Source organism: Neomonachus schauinslandi, chromosome 2 (assembly GCF_002201575.2).
Source record: "Neomonachus schauinslandi chromosome 2, ASM220157v2, whole genome shotgun sequence".
Lineage (NCBI taxonomy): Eukaryota > Metazoa > Chordata > Mammalia > Carnivora > Phocidae > Neomonachus > Neomonachus schauinslandi.
The window spans coordinates 122,730,449-122,754,604 of NC_058404.1; positions in this window are offsets into that span (position 1 = coordinate 122,730,449).

A 24,156-nucleotide genomic window follows, 5' to 3' on the forward strand; every position below is an offset into this window, starting at 1 on the left:
ACTGACTGAGCCACCCAGGTGCCCCTGGAATATACAAAGAACTCTTAAAAGTCAATAACAAGAAGACAAATAACTCAATGTAAAAATGGGCAAAGGATTTATTTTTTGTTTTATTTTTTTTTTAAAGATTTTATCTATTTGAGAGAGTGCAAGACAGAGAGAGAGAGAGCATGAGTGGGGTGAGGGGCAGAAGGAGAAGCAGACGCCCCGCTGAGAAGGGAGAATAGGCAAAGGACTTATTTTATTTTTATTTTTTATTTTTTTTAATTTTATTATGTTATGTTAGTCACCATACAATACATCATTGGTTTCTGATGTGGTGATCCACAATTCATTGTTTTCGTATAACACCCAATGCTCCATGCAGTACGTGCCCTCCTTAATACCCATCACCAGGCTAACCAATCCCCCCTCCCCCCTCTCCCCTCCCCTCTAAAACCCTGTTTGTTTCTCAGAGTCCATAGTCTCTCATGGTTCATCTTTCCCTCCAATTCCCACCCCCCCCCGTTTTTCCCTTCCTTCTCCTAATGTCCTCCATGTTATTCTTTATGTTCCACAAATAAGTGAAACCATATGATAATTGACTTTCTCTGCTTGACTTATTTCACTTAGCATAATCTCCTCCAGTCCCATCCATGTTGATGTAAAAGTTGGGTATTCATCCTTCCTGATGGCTGAGTAATATTCCATTGTATATATGAACCACATCTTCTTTATCCATTCATCTGTTGGAGGGCATCTCGGCTCTTTCCGCAGTTTGGCTATTGCGGACATGGCTGCTATGAACATTGGGGTGCATATGGCCCTTCTTTTCACTACATCTGTGTCTTTGGGGTAAATCCCCAGTAGTGCAATTGCTGGGTCATAGGGTAGCTCTATTTTTAAATTTTTGAGGCACCTCCACACTGTTTTCCAAAGTGGCTGTACCAACTTGCATCCCCACCAACAGTGTAAGAGGGTTCCCCTTTCTCCACAACCTCTCCAACATTTGTTGTTTCTTTCCCTGCCCATTTTTGCCATTCTAACTGGTGTAAGGTGGTATCTCAGTGTGGTTTTTTTTTTTTTTTTTTTTTTTTTTAAAGATTTTATTTATTTATTTGAGACAGAGAGAATGAGAGAGAGAGAGCACATGAGAGGGGGGACGGTCAGAGGGAGAAGCAGACTCCCTGCCGAGCAGGGAGCCCGATGCGGGACTCGATCCAGGGACTCCAGGATCATGACCTGAGCCGAAGGCAGTCGCTTAACCAACTGAGCCACCCAGGCGCCCCTCTCAGTGTGGTTTTGATTTGGATTTCCCTGATGGCTAATGATGATGAACATTTTTTCATGTGTCTGTTAGCCATTTGTATGTCTTCTTCAGAGAAGTGTCTTTTCATATCTTCTGCCCGCTTTTTGATTTGATTATTTGTTTTTTGGGTGTTGAGTTTGAGAAGTTCTTTATAGATTTTGGATACCAGCCCTTTATCTGTAGTGTCATTTGCAAATATCTTCTCCCATTTGTGGGTTGCCTCTTTGTTTTGTTGACTGTTTCCTTTGCTGTGCAGAAGCTTTTGATCTTGATGAAGTCCCAAAAGTTCATTTTTGCCTTTGTTTCACTAGCTTTTGGAGATGTATCTTGAAAGAAGTTGCTGTGGGCGATGTCAAAGAGGTTACTGCCTATGTTCTCTTCTAGGATTGTGATGGATTCCTGTCTCACACTGAGGTCTTTCATCCACTTTGAGTTTATCTTTGTGAATGGTGTTAGAGAATGGTTGAGTTTCATTCTTCTGCATGTGGCTGTCCAATTTTCCCAGCCACCATTTATTGAAGAGACTGTCTTTTCTCCATTGCATGTTTTTTCCTGCTTTGTCAAAGATTATTTGACCATAGAGTTGAGGGTCCATAGCTGGGTTCTCTATTCTGTTCCATTGGTCTGTATGTCTGTTTTTGTGCCAGTACCATGCTGTCTTGGTGATCACTGCTTTGTAATATAGCTTGAAATCGGGCAACGTGATGCCCCAGCTTTGTTTTTCTTTTTCAACATTTCCTTGGTGATTCGGGGTCTTTTCTGATTCCATACAAATTTTAGGATTGTTTGTTCCAGCATTTTGAAAATGTCATTGGAATTTTGATCGGGATGGCATTGAAGGTATAGATTGCTCTGGGTAGCAGAGACATTTTAACAATGTTTATTCTTCCGATCCATGAGCAGGGAATATTTTTCCATCTTTTTGTGTCTTCTTCAATTTCTTTCATGAGTGTTTTGTAGTTCCTAGAGTATAGATCCTTTACCTCTTTGGTTAGGTTTATTCCGAGGTATCTTATGGTTTTTGGTGCTATTGTAAATGGAATCGTTTCTCTAATTTCTCTTTCTACAGTTGCGTTGTTAGTGTATAAGAAAGCAACTGATTTCTGTGCATTGATTTTGTATCCTGCCACATTACTGAATTGCTGGATGAGTTCTAGTAATTTGGGGGTGGAGTCTTTTGGGTTTTCCACATAAAGTATCATTATCATGTCATCTGCGAAAAGAGAGAGTTTGACTTCTTCTTTGCCAATTTGAATACCTTTTATTTCTTTTTGTTGTCTGATTGCTGTTGCTAGGACTTCTAGTACTATGTTGAACAATAGTGGCGAGAGTGGGCATCCTTGACGTGTTCCTGATCTTAAGGGAAAGGCTCTCGGCTTTTCGCCATTGAGGATGATATTCGCTGTGGGTTTTTCAGAGATGGATTTTATGAACTTGAGGAATGTGCCCTCTATCCCTATACTCTGGAGAGTTTTAATCAGGAAAGGATGTTGTATTTTGTCAAATGCTTTTTCTGCATCAATTGAGAGGACCATATGGTTCTTCTCCCTCCTTTTATTAATGTGTTCTATCACATTGATTGATTTGTGAATGTTGAACCACCCTTGCATCCCGGGGATAAATCCCACTTGGTCGTAGTGGATGATCCTTTTAATGTATTGTTGGATCCTATCAGCTAGGATTTTGTTGAGGATTTTGGAATCCATATTCATCAGGGATATCAGTCTGAAATTCTCCTTTTTGATGGGGTCTTTGCCTGGTTTGGGGATAAGGTAATGCTGGCCTCATAGAATGAGTTTGGAAGTTTTCCTTCTGTTTCTATTTTTTGAAACAGCTTCAGTAGAATAGGTATTATTTCTTCTTTGAATGTTTGGTAGAATTCCCCAGGGAATCCATCAGGCCCTGGACTCTTGCTTTTGGGGAGGTTTTTGATCACTGCTTCAATCTCATTACTGGTTATTGGCCTATTCAGGTTGTCAATTTCTTCGTTTCAGTCTTGGCAGCTTATAGGTTTCCAGGAAGGCCTCCATTTCATCCAGATTGCTCAGTTTATTGGCATAGAGTTGTTGATAATAATTTCTAATAATTGTTTCTATTTCCTTGGTGTTAGTTGTGATTTCTCCCCTTTCATGCATAATTTTATTAATTTGGGTCCTTTCTCTTTTCTTTTGGATAAGTCTGGCCAGTGGTTTATCAATCTTATTAATTCTTTCAAAGAACCAACTTCTAGTTCCGTTGATCTGATCTACTGTGTTTCTGGTTTCTAATTCATTGATTTCTGCTCTAATTTTAACTATTTCTCTTCTAATGCATGGCTTAGGCATCATTTGTTGCTTTTTCTCTAGTTCTTTAAGGTGTAGAGTTAGTTGGTGAATTCGGGATTTTTCTGTTTTTTTGAGTGAGGCTTGGATGGCTATGTATTTCCCCCTTAGGACCACCTTTGCAGTATCCCATAGGTTTTGGACCGATATGTTTTCGTTCTCATTGATTTCCATGAATTGTTTAAGTTCTTCTTTGATTTCTTGGTTGACCCAAACATTCTTGAGCAGAGTGGTCTTTAGCTTCCAAGTGTTTGAATTTCTGCCAAATTTTTTCTTGTGATTGAGTTCCAGTTTTAGAGCATTGTGGTCTGAGAATACGCAGGGAATAATCTCAATCTTTTGGTATCGGTTGAGACCTGATTTGTGACCCAGTATGTGGTCTATTCTGGAGAAAGTTCCATGTGCGCTCAAGAAGAATGAGTATTCTGTTGTTTTAGGGTAGAATGTTCTGTAAATATCTGTGAGGTCCATCTGGTCCAATGTATCATTCAAAGCTCTTGTTTTCTTGTGGATTTTCTGCTTAGATGATCTGTCCATTGCTGAGAGTGGAGTATTGAGGTCTCCTACAATTAACGTATTGTTATCAATATGACTCTTTATTTTGGTTAACAGTTGGCTTATATAGATGGCTGCTCCCATGTTGGGGGCATAGATATTTACAATTGTTAGATCTTCTTGTTGGATAGACCCTTTAAGAATGATATAGTGTCCTTCTGTGTCTCTTATTACAGACTTTAGTTTAAAATCTAATTTGTCTGATATAAGAATTGCTACCCCAGCTTTCTTTTGAGGTCCGCTGGCATGGAAGATGGATCTCCATCCCTTCACTTTCAGTCTGGATGTATCTTTAGGTTCAAAATGAGTCTCTTATAGACAGCATATGGATGGGTCCTGTCTTTTTATCCAGTCTGCAGCCCTGTGCCGTTTTATGGGAGCGTTTAGGCCATTCACATTGAGAGTGATTATTGAAAGATATGAATTAATTGTCATCATGTTGCCTGTGAAGACGTTGTTTTTATAGATTGTCCCTGTAAATTTCTGTTGTATAGCACTCTTGGGGTCTTTCTCCTTTTATAGAACCCCCCTTAATATTTCTTGCAGGGCCGGCTTAGGGGTCACATATTCTTTCAGTTTCTGCTGGTCGTGGAAGCTCTGCATCTCTCCATCCATTCTAAATGACAGCCTTGCCGGATAAAGTATTCTTGGCTGCATGTTCTTCTCATTTAGTACCCTGAATATGTCTTGCCAGGCCTTTCTGGCTTGCCAGGTGTCTGTGGATAGGTCTGACGTTATTCTGATGTTCTTCCCTCTGTATGTAAGGAATCTCTTCCCCCTAACTGCCCTTAAGATGGTTTCCTTGGTTCTAAGATTTGCAAGTTTTACTATTACATGCCAGGGTGTTCGCCTGTTTGCCTTGATCTTAGGAGGGGTCCTCTCTGCCTCTAGGATTCGAATGTTTGTTTCATTCCCCAGATCAGGGAAGTTCTCAGCTACGATTTGCTCAAATACATCTTCTAGTCCTCTCTCTCTCTCCATTCCCTCCGGGATTCCAATTATTCTGACATTGGAATGCTTCATGGTGTCACTTATTTCTCTGATTCTATTTTCATGGATTCTGAGTTGTTTTTCCCTGGCCTCCTCTTTTTCCTTTTTATCTATTATATTGTCTTACAGGTCGCTTATTCTCTCTTCTGCGTCAGTTACCCTAGCTGTTAGGTTATCTAGATTGGATTGGATCTCATTGATAGTATTTTTAAGTTCTGCCAATTCACCTTTTATTTCTGCCCTTAGAGACTCTATGTTGCCATTAATTGATTTCTCCATTCTAGCCATTGTCTTCACAATTGCTAGCCTGAATTCCATCTCCGACATCTTGGTTATATCTGCATCCATTTGTAAAACTGCAGCATAAGTCATAATCTCTGAGTCTTTTCTGTTCTGGGGGCTCCTCCTCCTAGTCATTCTGTCGATGGGTGTTTGAGGGAATGTATAGAGTCCAAATTATTGAGCAGAACCCAAGCAAGATGCACCTGTTTTCTTGGGACCTTAGGGTTGCTGGCCTCTTGTTTTCCCAGCCTGTCTTCTGGGGGAGGGGCCTGCCGTGCTGTTACTCAGGCAACCCTGTTTGGGCGGAGTTGCCCTGCCCCCCTGTGGTGGGGGATGGGCTCAGTGGGAATCAGTCTTTGGGGCTTTTGTTTTCTGGCGGCTTTACCTGGCAGCTTTCCGCGTCTCTTCCACGAGTCAGAGCAGAAGAGACCGTTTCCAACCCTCTGCCTCAGAGCAGAGAGACCACAGTCTGTTCTTCAGTGAGCCCTCCAGGCCACACCATCTCCGTTTCTGTCCGTGCTGCTATAAACTGCAGCGGCCTGGGTTGTGCGCCCCTCCGCAGCGCCTCCAGTCCTGCCTCCGGGTCGGGGCACGTCTCTGCCTTTTGTGCTTCTAAAACCGCCAGCTGCTCACAGTTCACGCGCACGCGCGACTCCGCCGCTTGGGGTCCTGTCCCGGGGACTGCAGTTCACGTGCGCGCGACCATCGCTCCGGGGTTTCAGTCCGGGCGGCTGCGGTTTGCATGCGTGCAACCCCGCCGGTCTGGTCCTCCACCCCGGGGGCTGCCCTAAAGTCCTTTCCCGATGCTACCGGTCTGCGAGTCTGCCCTGTCCGCAGCGCACGAGGCTGTCACTCACTGGCGGTGTAGGATCCCCACGTCCAGGCACCCTCCCGCTGCCATTTATCCTCTGATATCTGCCCACAGAATCACGGCTCTCCGCTTCGTACCTCAAAACCAACTGCCCGCGATATTCTGTTTATGGAGATCCAGATCTTCTTACATCCCAGCCTGGTTTCGTGGGTGCTCAGAGTGGTCTGGTAGATAAAATAGGGTCCCCTACTCCTCCGCCATCTTCCCCCCCCTCGTAGGCAAAGGATTTAAATAGACATTCCTCAAAGAAAATATACAAGTGACTCATAAGTCACATGAAAAATGCTCAACCTAGTTGGTAGTAGGGAAGTGCAAATTAAAATCACACTAGGATATAACTTCCCACACACTAGCACAGCTATAAGAAGATGGAAAGAGCAAGTATTGGGAAGGATGCTGAGACCCTGGAATGCTCATGCCAACGTGGTGTAGCCACTGTGAAAAAAAGTTGGGCAGTTTTTCAAAAAGTTAAACATAGAGTTACCATATGACCCACCATGTATAATCCTAGGTAAATATCCAAGAATAATGAAAATATATAAGTCCTCACAAAAACTTGTACGTGAATGTTTATAGCAGCATAATTGATGATAGGCCACAGATGGAAACAACCCAAATGTCCATCCCTGATGAATGGATAAATAAAATATAGTATATCCATACAATAGAATGTTATTCAGTCATAAAAAGGCCTGAAGTATTCATACATGCTACAACATGGATAAACCTCAAGAATGGTATGCTAAATGAAAGAAGCCAGTCACAAAAGACCACATATTATATAATTTTATTTATATGAAACATCCAGAAGAGCAAAGCTATTTAAAAAGTAGATTAATGTTGCTTAGGGCTGTGCTGGAAGTGGGGAGTAAGGAGGAATGGGCAGTGACTGTGAATGAGTACAAGAATCCTTTTTAGGGTGAGACATATGGTCTAAAATTAGATTGTGGTGACTGTTGTACAACTCTGGGAATATACTAAAAATCACTGAATTGTACATTTTCAGTGGGTGACTCTTACATATCTCAATAAAGGTGTTAAAAATGTGATAGGCAAGGGGCACCTGGGTGGCTCAGGTCATGATCCCAGGGTCCTGGGATCGAAGCCCCATGTCAGGCTCCCTGCTCAGTGGGGAGCCTACTTCTCCCTCTCCCTCTGACCCTCCCTAGTTCTCTCTCTCTCACTCTGCTGTCTCTCTCTCTCAAATAAATAAATTCTTCTTAAAAATGTGATAGACAAAACATTAGAAGAAATCTAGGAAAGGGTTTGGGTTTTTTTGCCTCAAAGTAAGAAAGGATATCTTAAACAAGATCCCCAAAGTACAAATCATAGAGGAAATGATTGAGAAAATTAACTGCCTTGATAAATCTAATTGCCTGAGAACTTGTGTTTATCAAAAGATACCATAAAGAAAGTAAGGAGACAAGCTACAATCTCAGGGAAGGTATTTGCAACATATGTTCTGTATACTAAGTCTATGGCAGGATTAAAACGTGTAACCACTTTTGAAAAGGAATCTGGTATTTACAGAAAATCTGACGGTGTGTTTTGCACCATTCTTCCTAGGCCTGGAATTGATTTTGTGTGTCCACATCTGGTCCCTGCCACTGAGTCACACCTGTGGTATGTGGCAGGATGGTGCTGGGGGTGTAGTAACCCACATGTTCCATCTAGGGGACTAAACTTGTGAAAGAAGCTTTTCTCCACCATGAAGTTCTCATGACAAGCTGAAGGCCATTGCCTGCAGCCCGAGCGTGCCTCTTGGAAGGTCGTTGGAGGACTCTAACAGGATGCTCACTGACAGCCCCAGCTCGGTGTGCTCTGGAATTTCTTATTAACAGTGTATCCTTGGGGTGCCTGGGTGGCTCAGTTGGTTAAGCATCTGACTGTTGATCTCAGCTCAGGTCTTGATCTCATGGTCGAGAGTTCAAGTCCTGAGTTGGGCTCCAATGCTGGGTGTGAAGCCTACTTAAAAAAAACAAAAACAATGTATCCTTTCAGCTTGTGGAAGCAAAATGATATTTGCATAAGATTTTTGTATTGGAGTGCTTATTTTCACTGAGCCTCTGCCATTTTTGATAGTTATACCATCTTATATTCCCCCTAGTACTATAAAACTCTTCCAATTGCTTCACATCCTTGCCAAGACTTGGCATTGTCCAAGCTTGACATTTGTGCCAATCTGTGAGAGTACTTAAACATATAATGCGCTGACTCCATCTCTGGTATATCTCCTTGATATATATCCACATCCCTTGGTATGTGTCCAGGAAACTTTGGACATGTGTACCAGGAGACCAATATTCACAGCAGCACTGTTTGTAAAAGACAGCAAACCATCAAAATGTCCAGTGAATGGAGAAAAGAAAAATGCTTTTTCAATATCTATTCACACAACGGAATACAATATAGTAATGAAGACAGTTGAATGATTGCTACAAAATTCAACGTGGATTTATTTTATGTACATCATGTTGATGAAAAAAGCCCATCACAGAAAAAATAACCCTAGCACAATTACCTGTGTATAAAGGTAAAAAACTTGCAAACAGACTATTTATTTCTAGACATATATGTGATAAAACTAAAGGTAAGCATGGGAACATGCAATGCCAATTTCAGGATAGCAGAATAATAATTACCTTTTGGTGGAGGGAAGGCAGTTTGATCATGAAGAGGCACACCGGGAGCATCAAAAGCCTTGGTTTTGTTTTATTTCTTAAGTTGGGTGTCATGGCTATTCATTTCTGTATGCTATTTATATATATATTAAACATATATTCTTAAAATGAATGCTTCCTTATAAAAATTTTAAATAATTTGTTAAAAATATATGACATGTTTATATAAAATGTTAAGTATCCATAGACTGTATATTTCTATATGCATATGTAAATGTACTTAAAAATATTAACTATTCAATAGCTTTAAGGATTATTAATGTGCAAAACAGGCAACCTGGTTAAAACTTAGAGATGGGTGACAATATGCTCTGGGCACATGTTCTGTGTAACCTCCTGAGCTCTGCCCAATACAGTCCAGCACTCAAATGTCTTCATGTTAGATTAGTTAGCATCTTGGCCTTTTCTCTCTCCTTTGTCAAAGCCTTCCAGAATTGCACCTCTTAGCCCAACTTACAGACTTTGTTCTGTTTTTTTCAAGAGTCTCTTACACTTACCAATACCCCAAACCCTGTCTTACTAGTTTAGCTTGGTGTGGTCCAGAGAGAACAGGAGGGTGAATGGGAGAGAAACCCGCCACACTTGACTGTAGTAAGCATGTTGTTACATACTGACATTTAAATAGTCACATCAAAATATTCTGCTTCAATCGTATTTCAGGTAATAAATACAAAAATGTATGTTCATTTTTTAAAAAGATTTTATTTATTTGACAGAGAGAGAGGGGGAGGGAGAGAGCACAAGCAGGGGGAGGGGCAGAGGCAGAAGCAGGCTTCCTACTGAGCAGGGAGCCCGACATGGGGCTCCATCCCAGGACCCCGGGATCATGACCTGAGCTGAAGGCAGACGCTTAACTGACTGAGCCACTCAGGCACCCCATGTAAGTTCATTTTTACACCTAGATCTGAGCATTGCTAGTTGTCAGTCTGATTAAAACCAGAAAGACATTCTGAAAGATCATCAATTCTATTCTTAAGTGGTTTCTCACTTGTTTGTATATTATTACCCTATTAGGACAAAGAGCCCATATGCGCCCCAGGGGAAGAGCAGAGGGGACTTTGTAAAAGAAACAAAACCTCCCAAACATACACGTTCACATGGTTTTATCAAAATGTATATATTAGTGTGTGTGTGTGTATACATAAAATAACTTCTTTATTTATAATTTAATGATAGGAGATTAGTCTGGGTTGAAGTTTTAGAATTATACTTGGGAATAGTGAGCCTGGAAAAACAACCACTTAGAAGATGATCCTATGCACATATGATGACATATATACTATATATGTTTTATATTTAAGTTATATTTAAATGTGTCTATTGAAAATTCAAGTTATTTGATGATAATAAGGTCTAGCATTTATTGAGCAACTATTTATAGGAACTGCTTTTAGTGCTTACATATACTAATTTAATCCTCACAGTAATCATGAGACAGGTTCTATTATCATCCTCAACATCACTCACCTGAAATTTAACATGTTCAAAACTGATCTCCTGCCTACCCCTACCACACGCCTTCCTCATAGAATTACCCTTCTTAGTTCATGGAAATTTCATCCTTTCTCTTCACACTGAAAACCTGGAAGAAGTCATCCTTAATTTCTGTCTCTTTCTTTCTTGACCAACACATATGGTTGTGCAGGTTGTGCACTGCACAAGGTAAGGAGTTGCCGTTCATACTGTAGGCATCATGGATTGTGTACTAAGTACAATAATTTTCCAGCATCTGCCAATTCTAATAGAATAAGTACATTATAACCATTTCCTGAGAGATTGAAGGAAAATGTCATGATTATGGGCCACCAGTCTCTTGTCACCATCTATACTGAATTATTGCTATGGCCTTCCTGCTTCCACCCTTGTCCTCATTCAGCCATTGTCAGCACACTAGTCTGTGTGACCCTGGAAGTCAGGTCAAATCACGCACCTGCCTCCAGTGAGCTTTCACTCAGAGAAACATCAGAGTCCTTACTACAACAGCTTCATGAGCTCTGTCCCTGATACTGTTTTGTCTATCCTTCTACTCTCCCCTCCCCCCCAACCCCTTGATTCTTTCTCGCTGGCCTCCTTACTGCGCGGATGCACTCCCAGCTTCGCCACATCACTCTCCATTTGCTACTGCACACGCCCTTTCCTCTTTCATTCAACTGTCCTTGGTGTGGCCTTCCCTGGCTGCCCTATTTAGAATTGCGGTCCTGTCCCACCCTAGCCAGTCCCGGCTTCACCCACAGTCACAGCGCTTGTCACTGCAGGTTTTTGATACATTCAGTTTATTCTGATACATTTTATTTTGGTAAGCGTAAACCCTGCATGGGCAGGGATCTTTGTTTTGTTCATTGTGGATCCCAGGCAACAGTTCTTGGCCCAGAGAAAGCAATGAATTAATCAATACTTTTAATAAATACATCTTCATTTTACAGATTAGGAAATTGAGACTCCGGAATCATCAAGTTACTTTTTCAAGGCCAACAACCAGGAAGTGGTGAAAGCAGGGTGCAAAGTCAGGGACTTGAACTTCACACCCTGTGATCTCTAACCTCTGTGCTGTATGCTATATATCCAACAACATGATTCTTTAAAACTGATGATGATGATGACAATAGCTAATATTTTTAATGCTTGCTTGTGTTGTGCACTGTGCTTTACATGTATTATCTAATTTGATATCCAGGAAACATCTCATCCGAGTCAGATTGGAGCCCTTAAAGTTTTGGCAAATTAACTGCCATGCCATTCAGGTATAACTAAAGATGAACAGAGCCTTATTCCCACATCCCGAAGAGCAGCATAAATTTCCCTTCTCCCTGTGGGGAAGGCAGGAAATTAGCAACTTCAAATTTCACATGAACAAATTGGAAATTGTGTAGCTATGAGAGAGACCCCAGTGTAATCATCCTGTTATGGTTGGCTTCTTTCACGCAATTTATTATTCATTTATTCCCTCATACATTCATTCACATTCAATTATAATTCACTCATTCAACAAACATTCACTGAATGATTGCCCTGTGATGTACTATGCCAAGTTCAAAGGCTACAAAGATAAAGACAACACATTCTCCAAGCTTGAGAGACTCACATTCGAGATGAATGCGAGCACAAGGAATGCCCCTGAAGGGGTAAGCGCCATACCAGAGGATCGGTAGGGAGTGGAGTGCTAAGGAAGCCCAGAGCAGGGAAGGCCTGACCAGCCCTGTCTGAGGTGTACTTCTCGGAGGAGGTAGCCCAGGATGAGGAGTTCACCGGGCAGGATTGGGGGGGGCGGTAGGGGCTCCAGGCAGAGAAGGGGATTTGCAAAGGCACAAAGGCATGACTCGCGTGGGCACTCGGGGTCCTGCATGGAGCTCGGTATAACAGGAGCTGGAAAGGCATGTGGGGAAGAGGTGGGAGGAAGAAAAACAGGAGCCAGAGGGATTTTAAATAAGGTCATGATTAGATCAGATTTTCATCTTATGAAAATGCCTCAAGAGTCTGGATGGAAACCCAATTAAGGGGGCAAATCCAGACAGAAAGAGGCAGCAGATACCTGGCACTTTGAAGCTGCTACTTTGATGCAGGTGTTTTGGCTGGGGGATATTTTGAGGTGGCCTAAAAATAATTACATTTTCAGCTCTTAAAAATTACCAAGTGATGTGCAAAACAGCCGTCTCACCTCATTGCAGAACCTCGCCCCATGCCAACTCCTGAATCTGTGGAGGCTGGGAATGCGGTCAGAAGCAGGGCGAGAATTAGACAACATCTGGCAGGGGGGCCAGCAATCGTGCGCATCCTGCAGGCTCCTAGCTCAGGGAGAGCCATTAATATGCAAGAAGCACACTGCTCCTTCTCTGAGAGTTCCCTTGTATTTTGCAAGAGCTGGTTACTCCCCAGCAGTTATGATTGTAACAATGATTTGCTTTTAGTTAATAGAATTATTGAGTGCTTTAACCAATATGTATTCTATTTTCCATTAGAGAAATCTTAAGAATAGAAACCTGTGCTCTTATGGGCTGCCATATAATGTTCAGTTTCTTTGGGGGTTTCATTTTATATGCTGGAAGGGAAGCTGGAGAGAGGGTATATTATGAGGACTATTTTAACTGTAATGAAAAATAAAGCCATTGTCTTAATTGAACTGGAGAGTCTGGAATATAGCTGACATCAGGCATAGCTGGATCTAGGGGCTCAGGGATATCACTCTGGCTCTCTTGTTTTGAGACAGGCTTTTTCCACATCTCAGGCTACATAGTCACTGACACCCCAACACTAATATCTGACCAACCGAGCAAACCCAGATAAAAGAGAATATTTTCAAGATAGCTTTTGAAAAACTGTCCCAGGAAAAATTCTGATTGGCTCCTAAACTATGATCCAAGATATGCGGCATTCTTTTTTTTTTTTTTTAAGATTTTATTTATTTATTTATTTAGAGAGCATGAGTGGGTAGGGGCAGAAGGAGAGGGAGAGAATCTTAAGTAGACTCCGTGCTGAGCACAGAGCCCAGTGTGGGGTTTGATCTCACAACCCTGAGATCATGACCTGAGCGGAAACCAAGGGTTGGACACTCTGACTGAGCCACCCAGGTGCCCCAATATGCGGTATTATAACTGAGCAAACTGGAGGCATGTGTCGTGTCTATCTGTAGAAGGTGAGGGTTAGGGAGCAGCAGTGTGGGGGTTCAACCCTACTGGAATCCCATAGGATGGATATTTCCCAAGTAGATGTGTTCTTTTTACCAGAGAAAAGAGGGAAATTATATGAGATATCCATTCTACGTATAGCGACCATATAATTAATTGCCCAGGCTGGGTAAATAATGATTATTCCAAGACAGCAAGCATAAATCGTAACTCTCCTAGGCCATTTAGGAAATACGTTCACCCTACCTATGTGGGAGCGGCTATTTGGGCACAACATAATCCTTTACCTTTTTACTCCAAATTGCACAGAAAATCCTTAATTACATTTCTAAGAGTTCTTTAGTGCTCTTATAATATATACACATTGTGTTTAATAACATCAAACTCACTCATGGTTTGAGGGCTTTGGTATCTTTTTATAGCCTAACCCTGGTTTATAAGAATTTTTTAAAAATTTATTCATTTGAGAGAGAGGGAGAGAGAAAAAGAGAGAGAGAGTGTGAGAGCACAAGCAGGGGGAGGCACCCAGAGGGAGAAGCAGGCTCCCTGCTGAGCAGGGAGCCAGATGTGGGGCTGGATCCCAGGACCCTGGGATCATGACCTGAGCTGAAGGCAGATGCTCAACCAACTGAGCCACCCAGATGCTCCTATCAAAATTTAAAACACCTTTTCTGGGCGCTTGGGTGGCTCAGTTGTTAAGCATCTGCCCTCAGCTCAGGTCATGCTCTCAGGGTCCTGGGATCAAGTCCTACTTTGGGCTCCTTGCTCAGCGGGGAGTCTGCTTCTCCCTCTGTGCTCCCCCTGCGTTCCCTCTCTCGCTGTGTCTCTCTCTGTCAAATAAATAAATAAAATCTTTAAAAAAATAAAATAAAATAAAATGAAACACCTTTTTCCCCTGATTATAACAGTCATCTTAAAAAAAAATCATGAAAAAATAACATTAAATAATACAGATGTGATTAAAATATAAAGTAAAAGTCCCTGTAATTGGGCAGTCAGGGAGTGTGTAAGTGTCAGTATCTCTTAGTAATACAAAAACAGTAAGTTTTGACCAAGTTTTGACCCAGACACTTAGAGACAAATAGGAAGTTATCTGGGGAATCCACAGGTGAAACAACTGAGGTAGTGGTTGAGACACTGGAAAGAAGGGGACTGTGTTGAGAAATGTATTTAAGAGCTGGCACCCAGGACTTGGTGATTGGACCAAAAGCGCAAGGGAGAGATTGATGTCCCCATTTCTGGATCAGGCAACTGCCTCGAATGGGTGCTCATCAGAGAAGCAAGAATATTAGAAGAAAAGGAGGACTAGAAGATATAAACAAAAAATGGCTCCAAACCTCCTCTGGGTCTGATTTAATTTACAACCTCATTCTAGGAAGAAATGAATGCAGTCCCTGACAAAATGCAAAAGCAATTTTCTGATAAACTTTAATGGAATTAACACTTAATCTGGGAACCAGTCATCATCCTCCACTTAGCTAACCATCAGTCAAGAATCTTGTGACCAACAATCAAACTTTCTTTTCTTCCTCCTCCCTTTTTAACAATGTCAATTTAACATTTTCTTTACCTACAAAATGCCCTGCCAAGACAGTCTTCGAAATGACCACAACAGACCTTTTCTTTTGTAGCAAGATTATAATGAAGTTTCAGCATGCGCTTGTAACTGAGGTTTTCAGGGGAGGATAGTGTCTGCTTCATTTATAGATATTTTAAGACCTAGTTCTATGGAGGCTTTTGTAAGATTAAAACAACAATTTAAAAGTATTTATTAAAGTAATACACGTTCACAGAGAGTTTGGAAAACCCATAAAAGTAGAAAGCACAGGAATCTTATTTTTACATCGTCTTTATACATTCATTTTCTGGGGCACCTGGGTGGCTCAGTCGTTAAGCGTCTGCCTTCGGCTCAGGTCGTGATCTCAGGGTCCTGGGATCGAGTCCCACATCGGGCTCCCTGCTCGGTGGGAAGCCTGCTTCTCCCTCTCCCACTCCCCCTGCTTGTGTTCCCTCTCTCGCTATGTCTCTCTCTGTCAAATAAATAAATAAAATCTTTATACATTCATTTCCCCCCCATTATTTGTAGTTCTGTCTATGAATTTTCTTTGTTTTTATGTATTTATTTATTTTTAAAGATTTTATTTTATTTTTTTAAAGATTTTATTTATTTATTTGAGAAAGAGAGAGAGATCCAGAGAGCGAGCATGAGCATGAGCAAGGGGAAGGGGCAGAGGGAGAAGTAGGTTCCTCGCTGAGCAGGGAGACTGACATGGGGCTTGATCCCAGGACCCTGAGATCATGACCTGAGCCGATGGCAGACGCTTAGCAGACTAAGCCACCCAGGAACCCCAAGATTTTATTTTTAAGGAATCTCTACACCCAACATGGGGCTCGAACTTACAACCCTGAGACCAAGGGTTGCATGCTCCACTTACTGAGCCAGCCAAGCGCCCATCTTTCTGTGAATTTTCTTTCTAAAGCCTTTGTCCATTTTTCTATTGGTTTGTGGCCTTTTTAAAATTAGAGAGTGGGAACTTTTTATACATGAAGTATATTGCCACAAATCAATTGCTCTTTCTAGGTGGGAGCTTGCTTTGTGCCTAGGACTTCTGCTTCCGGGTGGGTTCCCTAGGAGTTCCTCCCATTGACTTATTTTAATACTATCAAAAGCTAACTTCTCTTGAGCAGTTACTATGCATCAGGCCCTTGTTAACTTGGCCTCCTGAGAAGAACCATTGCCTTTGGCTGCAGTCCCCAGGGGTGAGCACAGTGTCCAGCACGTGGCAGGGAATAAATACTTGATGAATCATGATAGTGGTGAGATTCTTGAATGATGACTGTTTGCCAGAAGTTACTAAGCATGCTGCATACATTGTTTCATTAAAATCCTCAAATTCTATGGGCGCCTGGGTGGCTCAGTTGGTTAGGCGACTGCCTTCAGCTCAGATCATGATCCTGGAGTCCCGGGCTGGAGTCCCACATCGGGCTCCCTGCTCAGCGGGGAGTCTGCTTCTCCCTCTGACCTTCCTCCCTCTCATGCTCTCTGTCTCTCATTCTCTCTCTCGCAAATAAATAAAATCTTTAAATAAATAAATAAATAAATAAAATAAAAAATAAAATCCTCAAATTCTATGAAGTAAGTGCAATTATTGCCACTATTTTACAGATGAGGGAACTGAGCATAAAGAAGTTAATAATTCATCTGAGATCCCACAGTTAGAGCTGAGATTAAAACCCAGTTCTGTGTTATGGTGGAGTTTAAGATCATGATGATGCTATCAACAGAATTATATCGAGAAGGGGAATTTTAGACTGAGGCATGGACACTTGACCCTGTGAATAATTCAACATTTATGTGGTCTAACATCACAAAATTTGTGCCCTAAAGTTATTTTGAATCAGTTTTTTTTTAATGAAATTGAGAGCATTGCATTATATAACTAGAAAAATCCCACATCATAAATTTCATGTTTCTCAAGGCTCCCAAATTATAACCAGGCAGAGTTTGGCAGGGAAAGGACCCAGTGGAGAGCAAAAAGACCCCACAGGTAATAAAATGAGCTAATGATCCAGACTCGCATTGTGAAACTACCCAGGAATACAAAAGGCAAAGGGAGCTTCATAGAATTATCTCTTACTTTGTCAAAGTTTCATTGTAGCTCAGATTGAAACCCTAGTCTCATGTTACATCCAGTCTTTGTAACACAAGTTAATTGAGACCATTTTCTACTCATACAATTTTATGAGTGCTGATGTGTAAAATCCTCTTCCTGTGTGTAAAGTCACACTCCGAATTGATTTGGCCAATTTAGCTTGAGTTCACGTCTCTACATAGAGGGCTGGCTACCGTCACGGTCACAAGAAGACAGCCTCCTCCGCAACCCACCTGCCACTTTCTCAGCTCACGCCGGGGCTGACTTGCTGGCGTCAAGCAGTTCGAGGCCTTATGCAGAGCCAGCTAACTACTCCTTTCCCCTGGGATACGAGGTTACCTCCATTTGCAGGGCATTGCAGCTGGGGCGGGGAGACAAGGGATGGGCCATGTGGACTGGACCTACAAACTTTAGTCAACAGAGGGAGCACGGTTTGGGCTACTGACCAGCAGCTGCATTTTGCCCATCTTTTAACCCACTTTCCGTATTGCTAGTCGGTTAGAATATATTCTGTGTGTTTTTATGGAAAGAACACAGGACTGTGAATCAGAAAACACGTGTCCTTATTCTATGTGATTTAGGACAAGGCATTTCAATTTCTGAACCTCAGTTTCAATTGTAAATGAGGGATAATAATATCTTTCTTATGGAATAATCGCAACTATCAAATGAGATAATGTATTTGAAGATGCATCGCAAAACTCCATGTACCTTATGAATATTTTGTTATACATAATTTTATGCCAATTTTATAGCCGAGGAGGCTGAAATTCATTGGGATTAAGGCCACACCTCTACTAAGAAGCAAAGCAAGGGTTTGAACCAAGTCTAATTCCAGAAACTCGTCTTTTTTTTACATGCTGCCTCCTTAAACAAATTCAAGTTGTTACTGTGACTATAATTTTTTTTTTCCCAATGTATGCTGGAAAATGTTAGCCCTAATCTCAAGAGTCCCACACAACACTCCTCAGGACTCTGCCCCAGCTATCCCTGGTACCTAGGGAAGAGGAGAGTACCCAGGTCTTCGATTGCACACAGATTTCTCATAGACCAGAAAAAGGGGCACAACATGAATGTGTATCCCAGTGGCACCAGCTGCTGTTACTCAGTGTGCTATTTTAACACTAAACAATTCAGAAAACATCCTGTGTTTATTCTTTGTTCATTGTTCTCTGGTGCCCTACAAATCACGGTCATATAACAATGTATCATTGCAAGCGGCTTTAGGTAATTCTTTTTACCAAGATGGTATAATAGAAAACCGCAACCTCCTGACTGTAACAAACAAGCAAGAAAATGGGTGTTGTCTGTCAGAGGAAGTTACTAATTAAAAATAATATCTGCTGGCGGGGGGGTGGGCGCCTAGGTGGCTCAGTGGGTTAAGGGTCTGCCTTCGGCTCGGGTTATGATCCCGGGGTCCTGGGATCAAGCCCCACAACGGGCTCCCTGCTCCGCAGGGAGCCTGCTTCTCCCTCTCCCTCTGCTGCTCCCCCTTGCTCATGTTCTCTCTCTCTCTCTCTCTCTCTCAAATAAATGAATAAAATTAAATTAAAAAAATTATATCTGCTAGGAAAACCTAAACAAAACAAAACAAAACACTTCAAAAGGGGAGGAAAAGAATGGAATCTTTTCCTGGTTTTTTGCCTGAGGAATCTCCTCTAAAAATTGATGTATATCTTGAGTTTGGGTAATTACAGTGTCTTTACAAGTAATAAACGTTTCTTTGTTGATTTACAGTTTCTCATTCGGTATTTTTCTTGCGACTGGCTGTACAAATTCTATTAATTTGGCTCCACCATAATTCCTCAGTTGCCACAGCATGGAAGGTTGTGTAGGCAGGCATACATTTTACCCACGCAGCTTCTAAAATGTAGAAGCCTAAGGTAGTGCAATCATTCACTGCTGTGCAGGTGTCTTCATGAACCTCCTTTCTCGCTGGTGAAGGCCTCAGCTCTCTTTCTGGCCCAGCACTTGGCACATGGAACATATGATAATCATCCACACCTCCTGAAAAGGGACCAGAGATAACAGAGCTTAGAGCAAAGAGTAGGGCACTGCAGTCACCTCAAGGATTTACCTTTGATTTCAAAGTTGTTTGAAATTTAGAGTCCCAAATACTTAATGGGGTCACTAGTATACTTGTGGTCAATAGATTAGGGTTACTTTGCTTCTTTTTACTGCTATTAAAAATGATCTTTCTGGGACTCCTGCGTAGCTAAGTTGGTTAAGCGTCTGCCTTCGGCTCGGGTCATGGTCCCAGGGTCCTGGGATCAAGTCTCGAATCGGGCTCCTTGCTCAGGGGGGAGCCTGCTTCTCCCTCTCCCTGCTGCTCCCCCTGCTTGTGCTCTCTCTCTCTGACAGATAAATAAATAAAATCTTTTAAAAACAAAAAAAAAAAACCAAAATGATCTTTCTCGTATGATATGCTCAGTACAGACAGAATTTCAGAGAACAACAGTAAAAAAGAATCAAAAGAAACAGAAAACCATAGTTTCACTCAGAGAAAACCTTTTGTTGTACATGTTTCATTACACACACAAGAATGTATTGAGTGCTGTCATACCTCATACCTAATATTCAGCCTAAGCAATGGTTTGAACATTTATTCATGCCAACAAGTATTCTTCTGCAGAATGATTTTTTTTACAACTAGTGTCATAACCTAATTTTTAACAACTAGTGTTTTAGTCTGTAGAAATCTAAAAATTGATATAACTAATTCCCTCTTCTTAGGCATTTAGATTATTTCCAATTCCTCACTATTTTTAACATGATGTGATAATGATCTTTGTTTATTTCCTTACCATTAAACCAAAGAAGTGAAATTTCGGGGTCAAATTAGTATATCTTAAGGCTGTTGGTACATATTATCTAACTGTCATCCAGAAAGGATCCCATTTCCCTCCTACCAGTTGGATAAACGAGTGCCAACCTTGCCTTACTCTTGCCACTGTCATAATCTTCTTTCTTTTTTACTTCTTTTTAGTATGAGTCAATGTGTTGGGTTTGAAAATGGTAGCTCACTGAGTTTTTTATAAAATTTTCTTATTTTTAAATGAATAGTGAGGCTGAACAGTTTTTTTCATCCTTGGCCTTTTTTCACCTAATTGTTCTTTTATGTCCTTTGTCTATTTTCCTATTGGTGAATTCCTCCTTTTATTAATTTGAAAGACCAGTTATATTTTAACAATAACAACCATTGTTCTACATATGTAACAAAGATATTCCTAGCACATCATTTATCTTTTATTTTGTGTGGGCATGTTTAATCAACATTTTTAACATTTACATTGTGAATTTCTATTAATCTTTTCTTTTTTTCAAAAAGATTTTATTTATTTATTTATTTGAGACAGAGAGAGAAGCACAAGTGGGGGGGAGGGGCAGAGGGAGAAGCAGGCTCCCCACTGAGCAGGGAGCCCAATTCCGGACTCTATCCCAGGACCCCAGAAATATGACCTGAGCCGAAGGTAGATGCTTAACCAACTGAGCAACCCAGGCATCCCTCTATTAATCTTTTCTATGATATTTTTCCATCTTTGGTGTTTTGTTTACAATAGGTTTCCCTATTCCAAGACTGACTAGCCAGATCTGTTATGTTCTTATTTTTGGACATTTCATGCATTTGGAAGTTATTTTGGTTTATACTTAAAGTATGGGTCTAACGTCCATTTTTTTTTTTTTCAAATAGCCAAACGGTTTTCCCGAGATCATTATTGAACAATCCACTTTTATTGTATACTAAATACTTATGATTCTCAGGTCTGTTTCTGATGGGCCTTTGTTTTTAATGCAGAGGTGAAGTAGAGAAGATAAGCTCTCTAGGACACAGCAAGGGTTGGAATCACTGCCAAGTCTGTTTCTACAGAGCAAGGCCACAGACTAAAAATGAAGGGATGAAAGAGATAGGACTTAAAAATGTAGCTAATTATTTTCAAGTGTCTAAAAGATGCTGAGATGGAGTTTTCTTCCAATTTTTCTTTGATGTGATTGGTTTTTAAAATGTGATCCCAGTTTAATGATTACACATAAATGACACATATATTTTAAAATTCTTTTTCTGTACTGGTCCACACTAGCTTTCCTCATAAATAATATATTATCTTCTAGTAGACTCAGCTTGCACTTGGTTACAAATGCATTGCAGATAGCTAGATTAAAGCTGGCAAAACCAGTATTGAGATTTTTTTCTTTAGCTGAAAATAGGGGGACGATATCCCTTCTTCCTTCCATTAGGACCAGTGCTAAACTATCTTGTAACAGATAAGTTTTGCTTTAGTGACCCTTAGAGATGGTTCCATATCCTCTCTTGATATAACATATTCTAATATTTAATGATTTTCATTAATATAAAAATCTCTCATGCAGCAATTTAAGCCCACCCTTCCTCCCTTCCTCCCTTCCTCCCTTCCTCCCTCCCTCCCTCCGTCCCTCCTTCCCTTCCCTTCCCTTCCTTTCCCCTCCTTTTCCTTCCTTCCTTCCTTCCTTCCTTCCTTCCTTCCTTCCTTCCTTCCTTCCTTCCTTCCTTCCTTCCAAGTTATTACTTAATGGTGACTTCCTCTGGGCCAATGTCCCTTACACTTCTCCATCACGCAAATCAAACCAAGATAGTCCCTCTTATATTTACTTGGTGCTCAAGAACATCTGAGCAGTTAGTGCCACTAATTGAGGACCAACCAAACACACACATACAAGCATCAGCATATGTACACTCCCTCATTTAAAAAATATTTAAGATTGACTCCAAAGTTTCCATTTTAATTTTGGCAAAATATCTTTCCTTTTGTCTAAATAAAGACCAACTGTAATATGCTGAATTCACTTTTCATTTTAGTGAGGAATTTGAGCAAAGCCCAAGAGGATCCCTTCATTGCAGAGGGGCCCGGAGTTGGCTGCAGGGAGACAGAGGATCACAAGACCATGTTTGGGCAAACAAGTGAAACATCCATGTTAATAGATAAAATAGATGCATAAATAATGAATTACAGCTGTAGAGCTAGGTGCTTGGGCAGTAGGCATGGCAAATGACATGGGGCAGAAGACATGACTTGAATGTGTTGTAAACACACAGATTCAGTAGGATTTCTGGGCTATTCTCTAGGTTGAGGGACCTCAACCAAAGAACTGGGCACAGAGGAGGTCAGTCACATTTAAGCTCTCTGCAGAGCACCTTACCTCTGGTCCAGCTGCCATGAGAAAGAATTTCATTCCCTAGGCCCTTTCTCTTCCACCCTGTCCCTTTGCCTATAGCTATCTGCCTTCCTAATTCCTACTGATGGGAGCTTCAGGTACAGGGCCCAGAGACTCTGTGGAACCATCTGTGTCCAGGTGGGTCTTGGCCAGAATCAGATGATGCCTGGGGTAACAGCACTAGGGAGTTTAATGACTTTGGACTCGTTACTTAGTAAAAATTGTCTGAATGACAACACAGATGTCCTGCTTCTCCTTTTATCCCTAAAGCACAGAATTGCTTTGAGATCCACCTACCTACCACCCATTCCCTAAGGGGTAGGTCTGGAACCACAACACCCTCCAGTCACCTAGAATAATACTATCCGCACACTATGAACCAGTCAAATCTTCAAGACGGCAAACTCCTGAGGTCCAGGGGCTTGGCCAGATGTATTGGCTTCCTGGCAAGTTAACATGTTGGCACTCTTTCAAGCTAATATTTAAAAAAATACTCTAGACTTTGCCATTCAGTGTTTGAGACAGATGCCAAGTGCTCTGGCAGGTGGGGAGAGTAGGAGGACACGGGTGGCAGGACTCAGCACCCCCTCTATTGACCCAGCAATTCTGCTCTGGCCATACCTCACAAAGGAAAACAAAAGCTTAGTAATTAATTGCACTTATCTTTCTTAGAATGTAGTTAGTTGACCAACTACTTTTATTCAAAGATGCTTCTCAGAGGTTCTAATTCACAGCCCAAGTGGCTATACAAGATCTTTATGCCTTTGAACCACATACAGCACTTTCCCTAAGAGGAGTTTAGTGAGTACAATTTTCACCCTCTCATTACATTTCTAGTGTTTTGTTTTGAACACACACATACACGCACACACCCTCAACAGATTGGGACTCTTGGAAATTATCCTAGCAGCCCATGTCCCGATCTAATCCTGCATGGCTAGTACTTCACACAGCTCATTTATTGCCCTATTACTTTTTGAGTTAGTTCAGTGCGAACAAAACACAAGACTAGAACAACTTACTTCCTAACCAATTCAGAGCAATCTACAGAAAGCTGTATTCCAAGTTTTGTTCTCAAATTATATCAGACAGGCGGGAAGCATTTTTAGCAGGTGGCTTAGGCTCTGTGGGATTGTTTTTTGTTAAGGAAATAATGTCTCATCATCAGCAAGTTGGGGGCCTGAGAAAAAGCCTTTGTTACTTTAACTTGGTAAAAGTTACAAACACTTGGTGCTTGTCCAGCTGCTCTGGCCTCTCCTGGTGTGAGTGAGTCGGTGGGGAAAGGGAAAAGCAGTAGCCCTTGAAGGCAAGCCTAGGGATCCTTCTGGAAGGGATAAGCAGCCTCTGGACAGAAACAGAAAGAACAATGGGTATCCCAAGATTTCACTACCCAAAGTACCCATTTGCTAGTAGTGACAGCAAAAGAGTCCCCCAGTCAGCAGTTTACTGCATGGTCTTCAGGGAAACAAGAAGGTTTGGGGTCCCGTCTTATCAAGAGAAGAACTCAATATTTGACTTAGCCAGATCTCCAAGTTTACTCGAAGGACAGATACCCCTCTGGACATCTAGGCAGACACTTATTCTGGAGGCTACTGTGTAGATTGTTTTTTGGGCTTTCTGGTTTAGGCCTTTTCATTTCATTTCTTTCTTTCTTTCTTTCTTTCTTTCTTTCTTTCTTTCTTTCTTTCTTTCTTTCTTTCTTT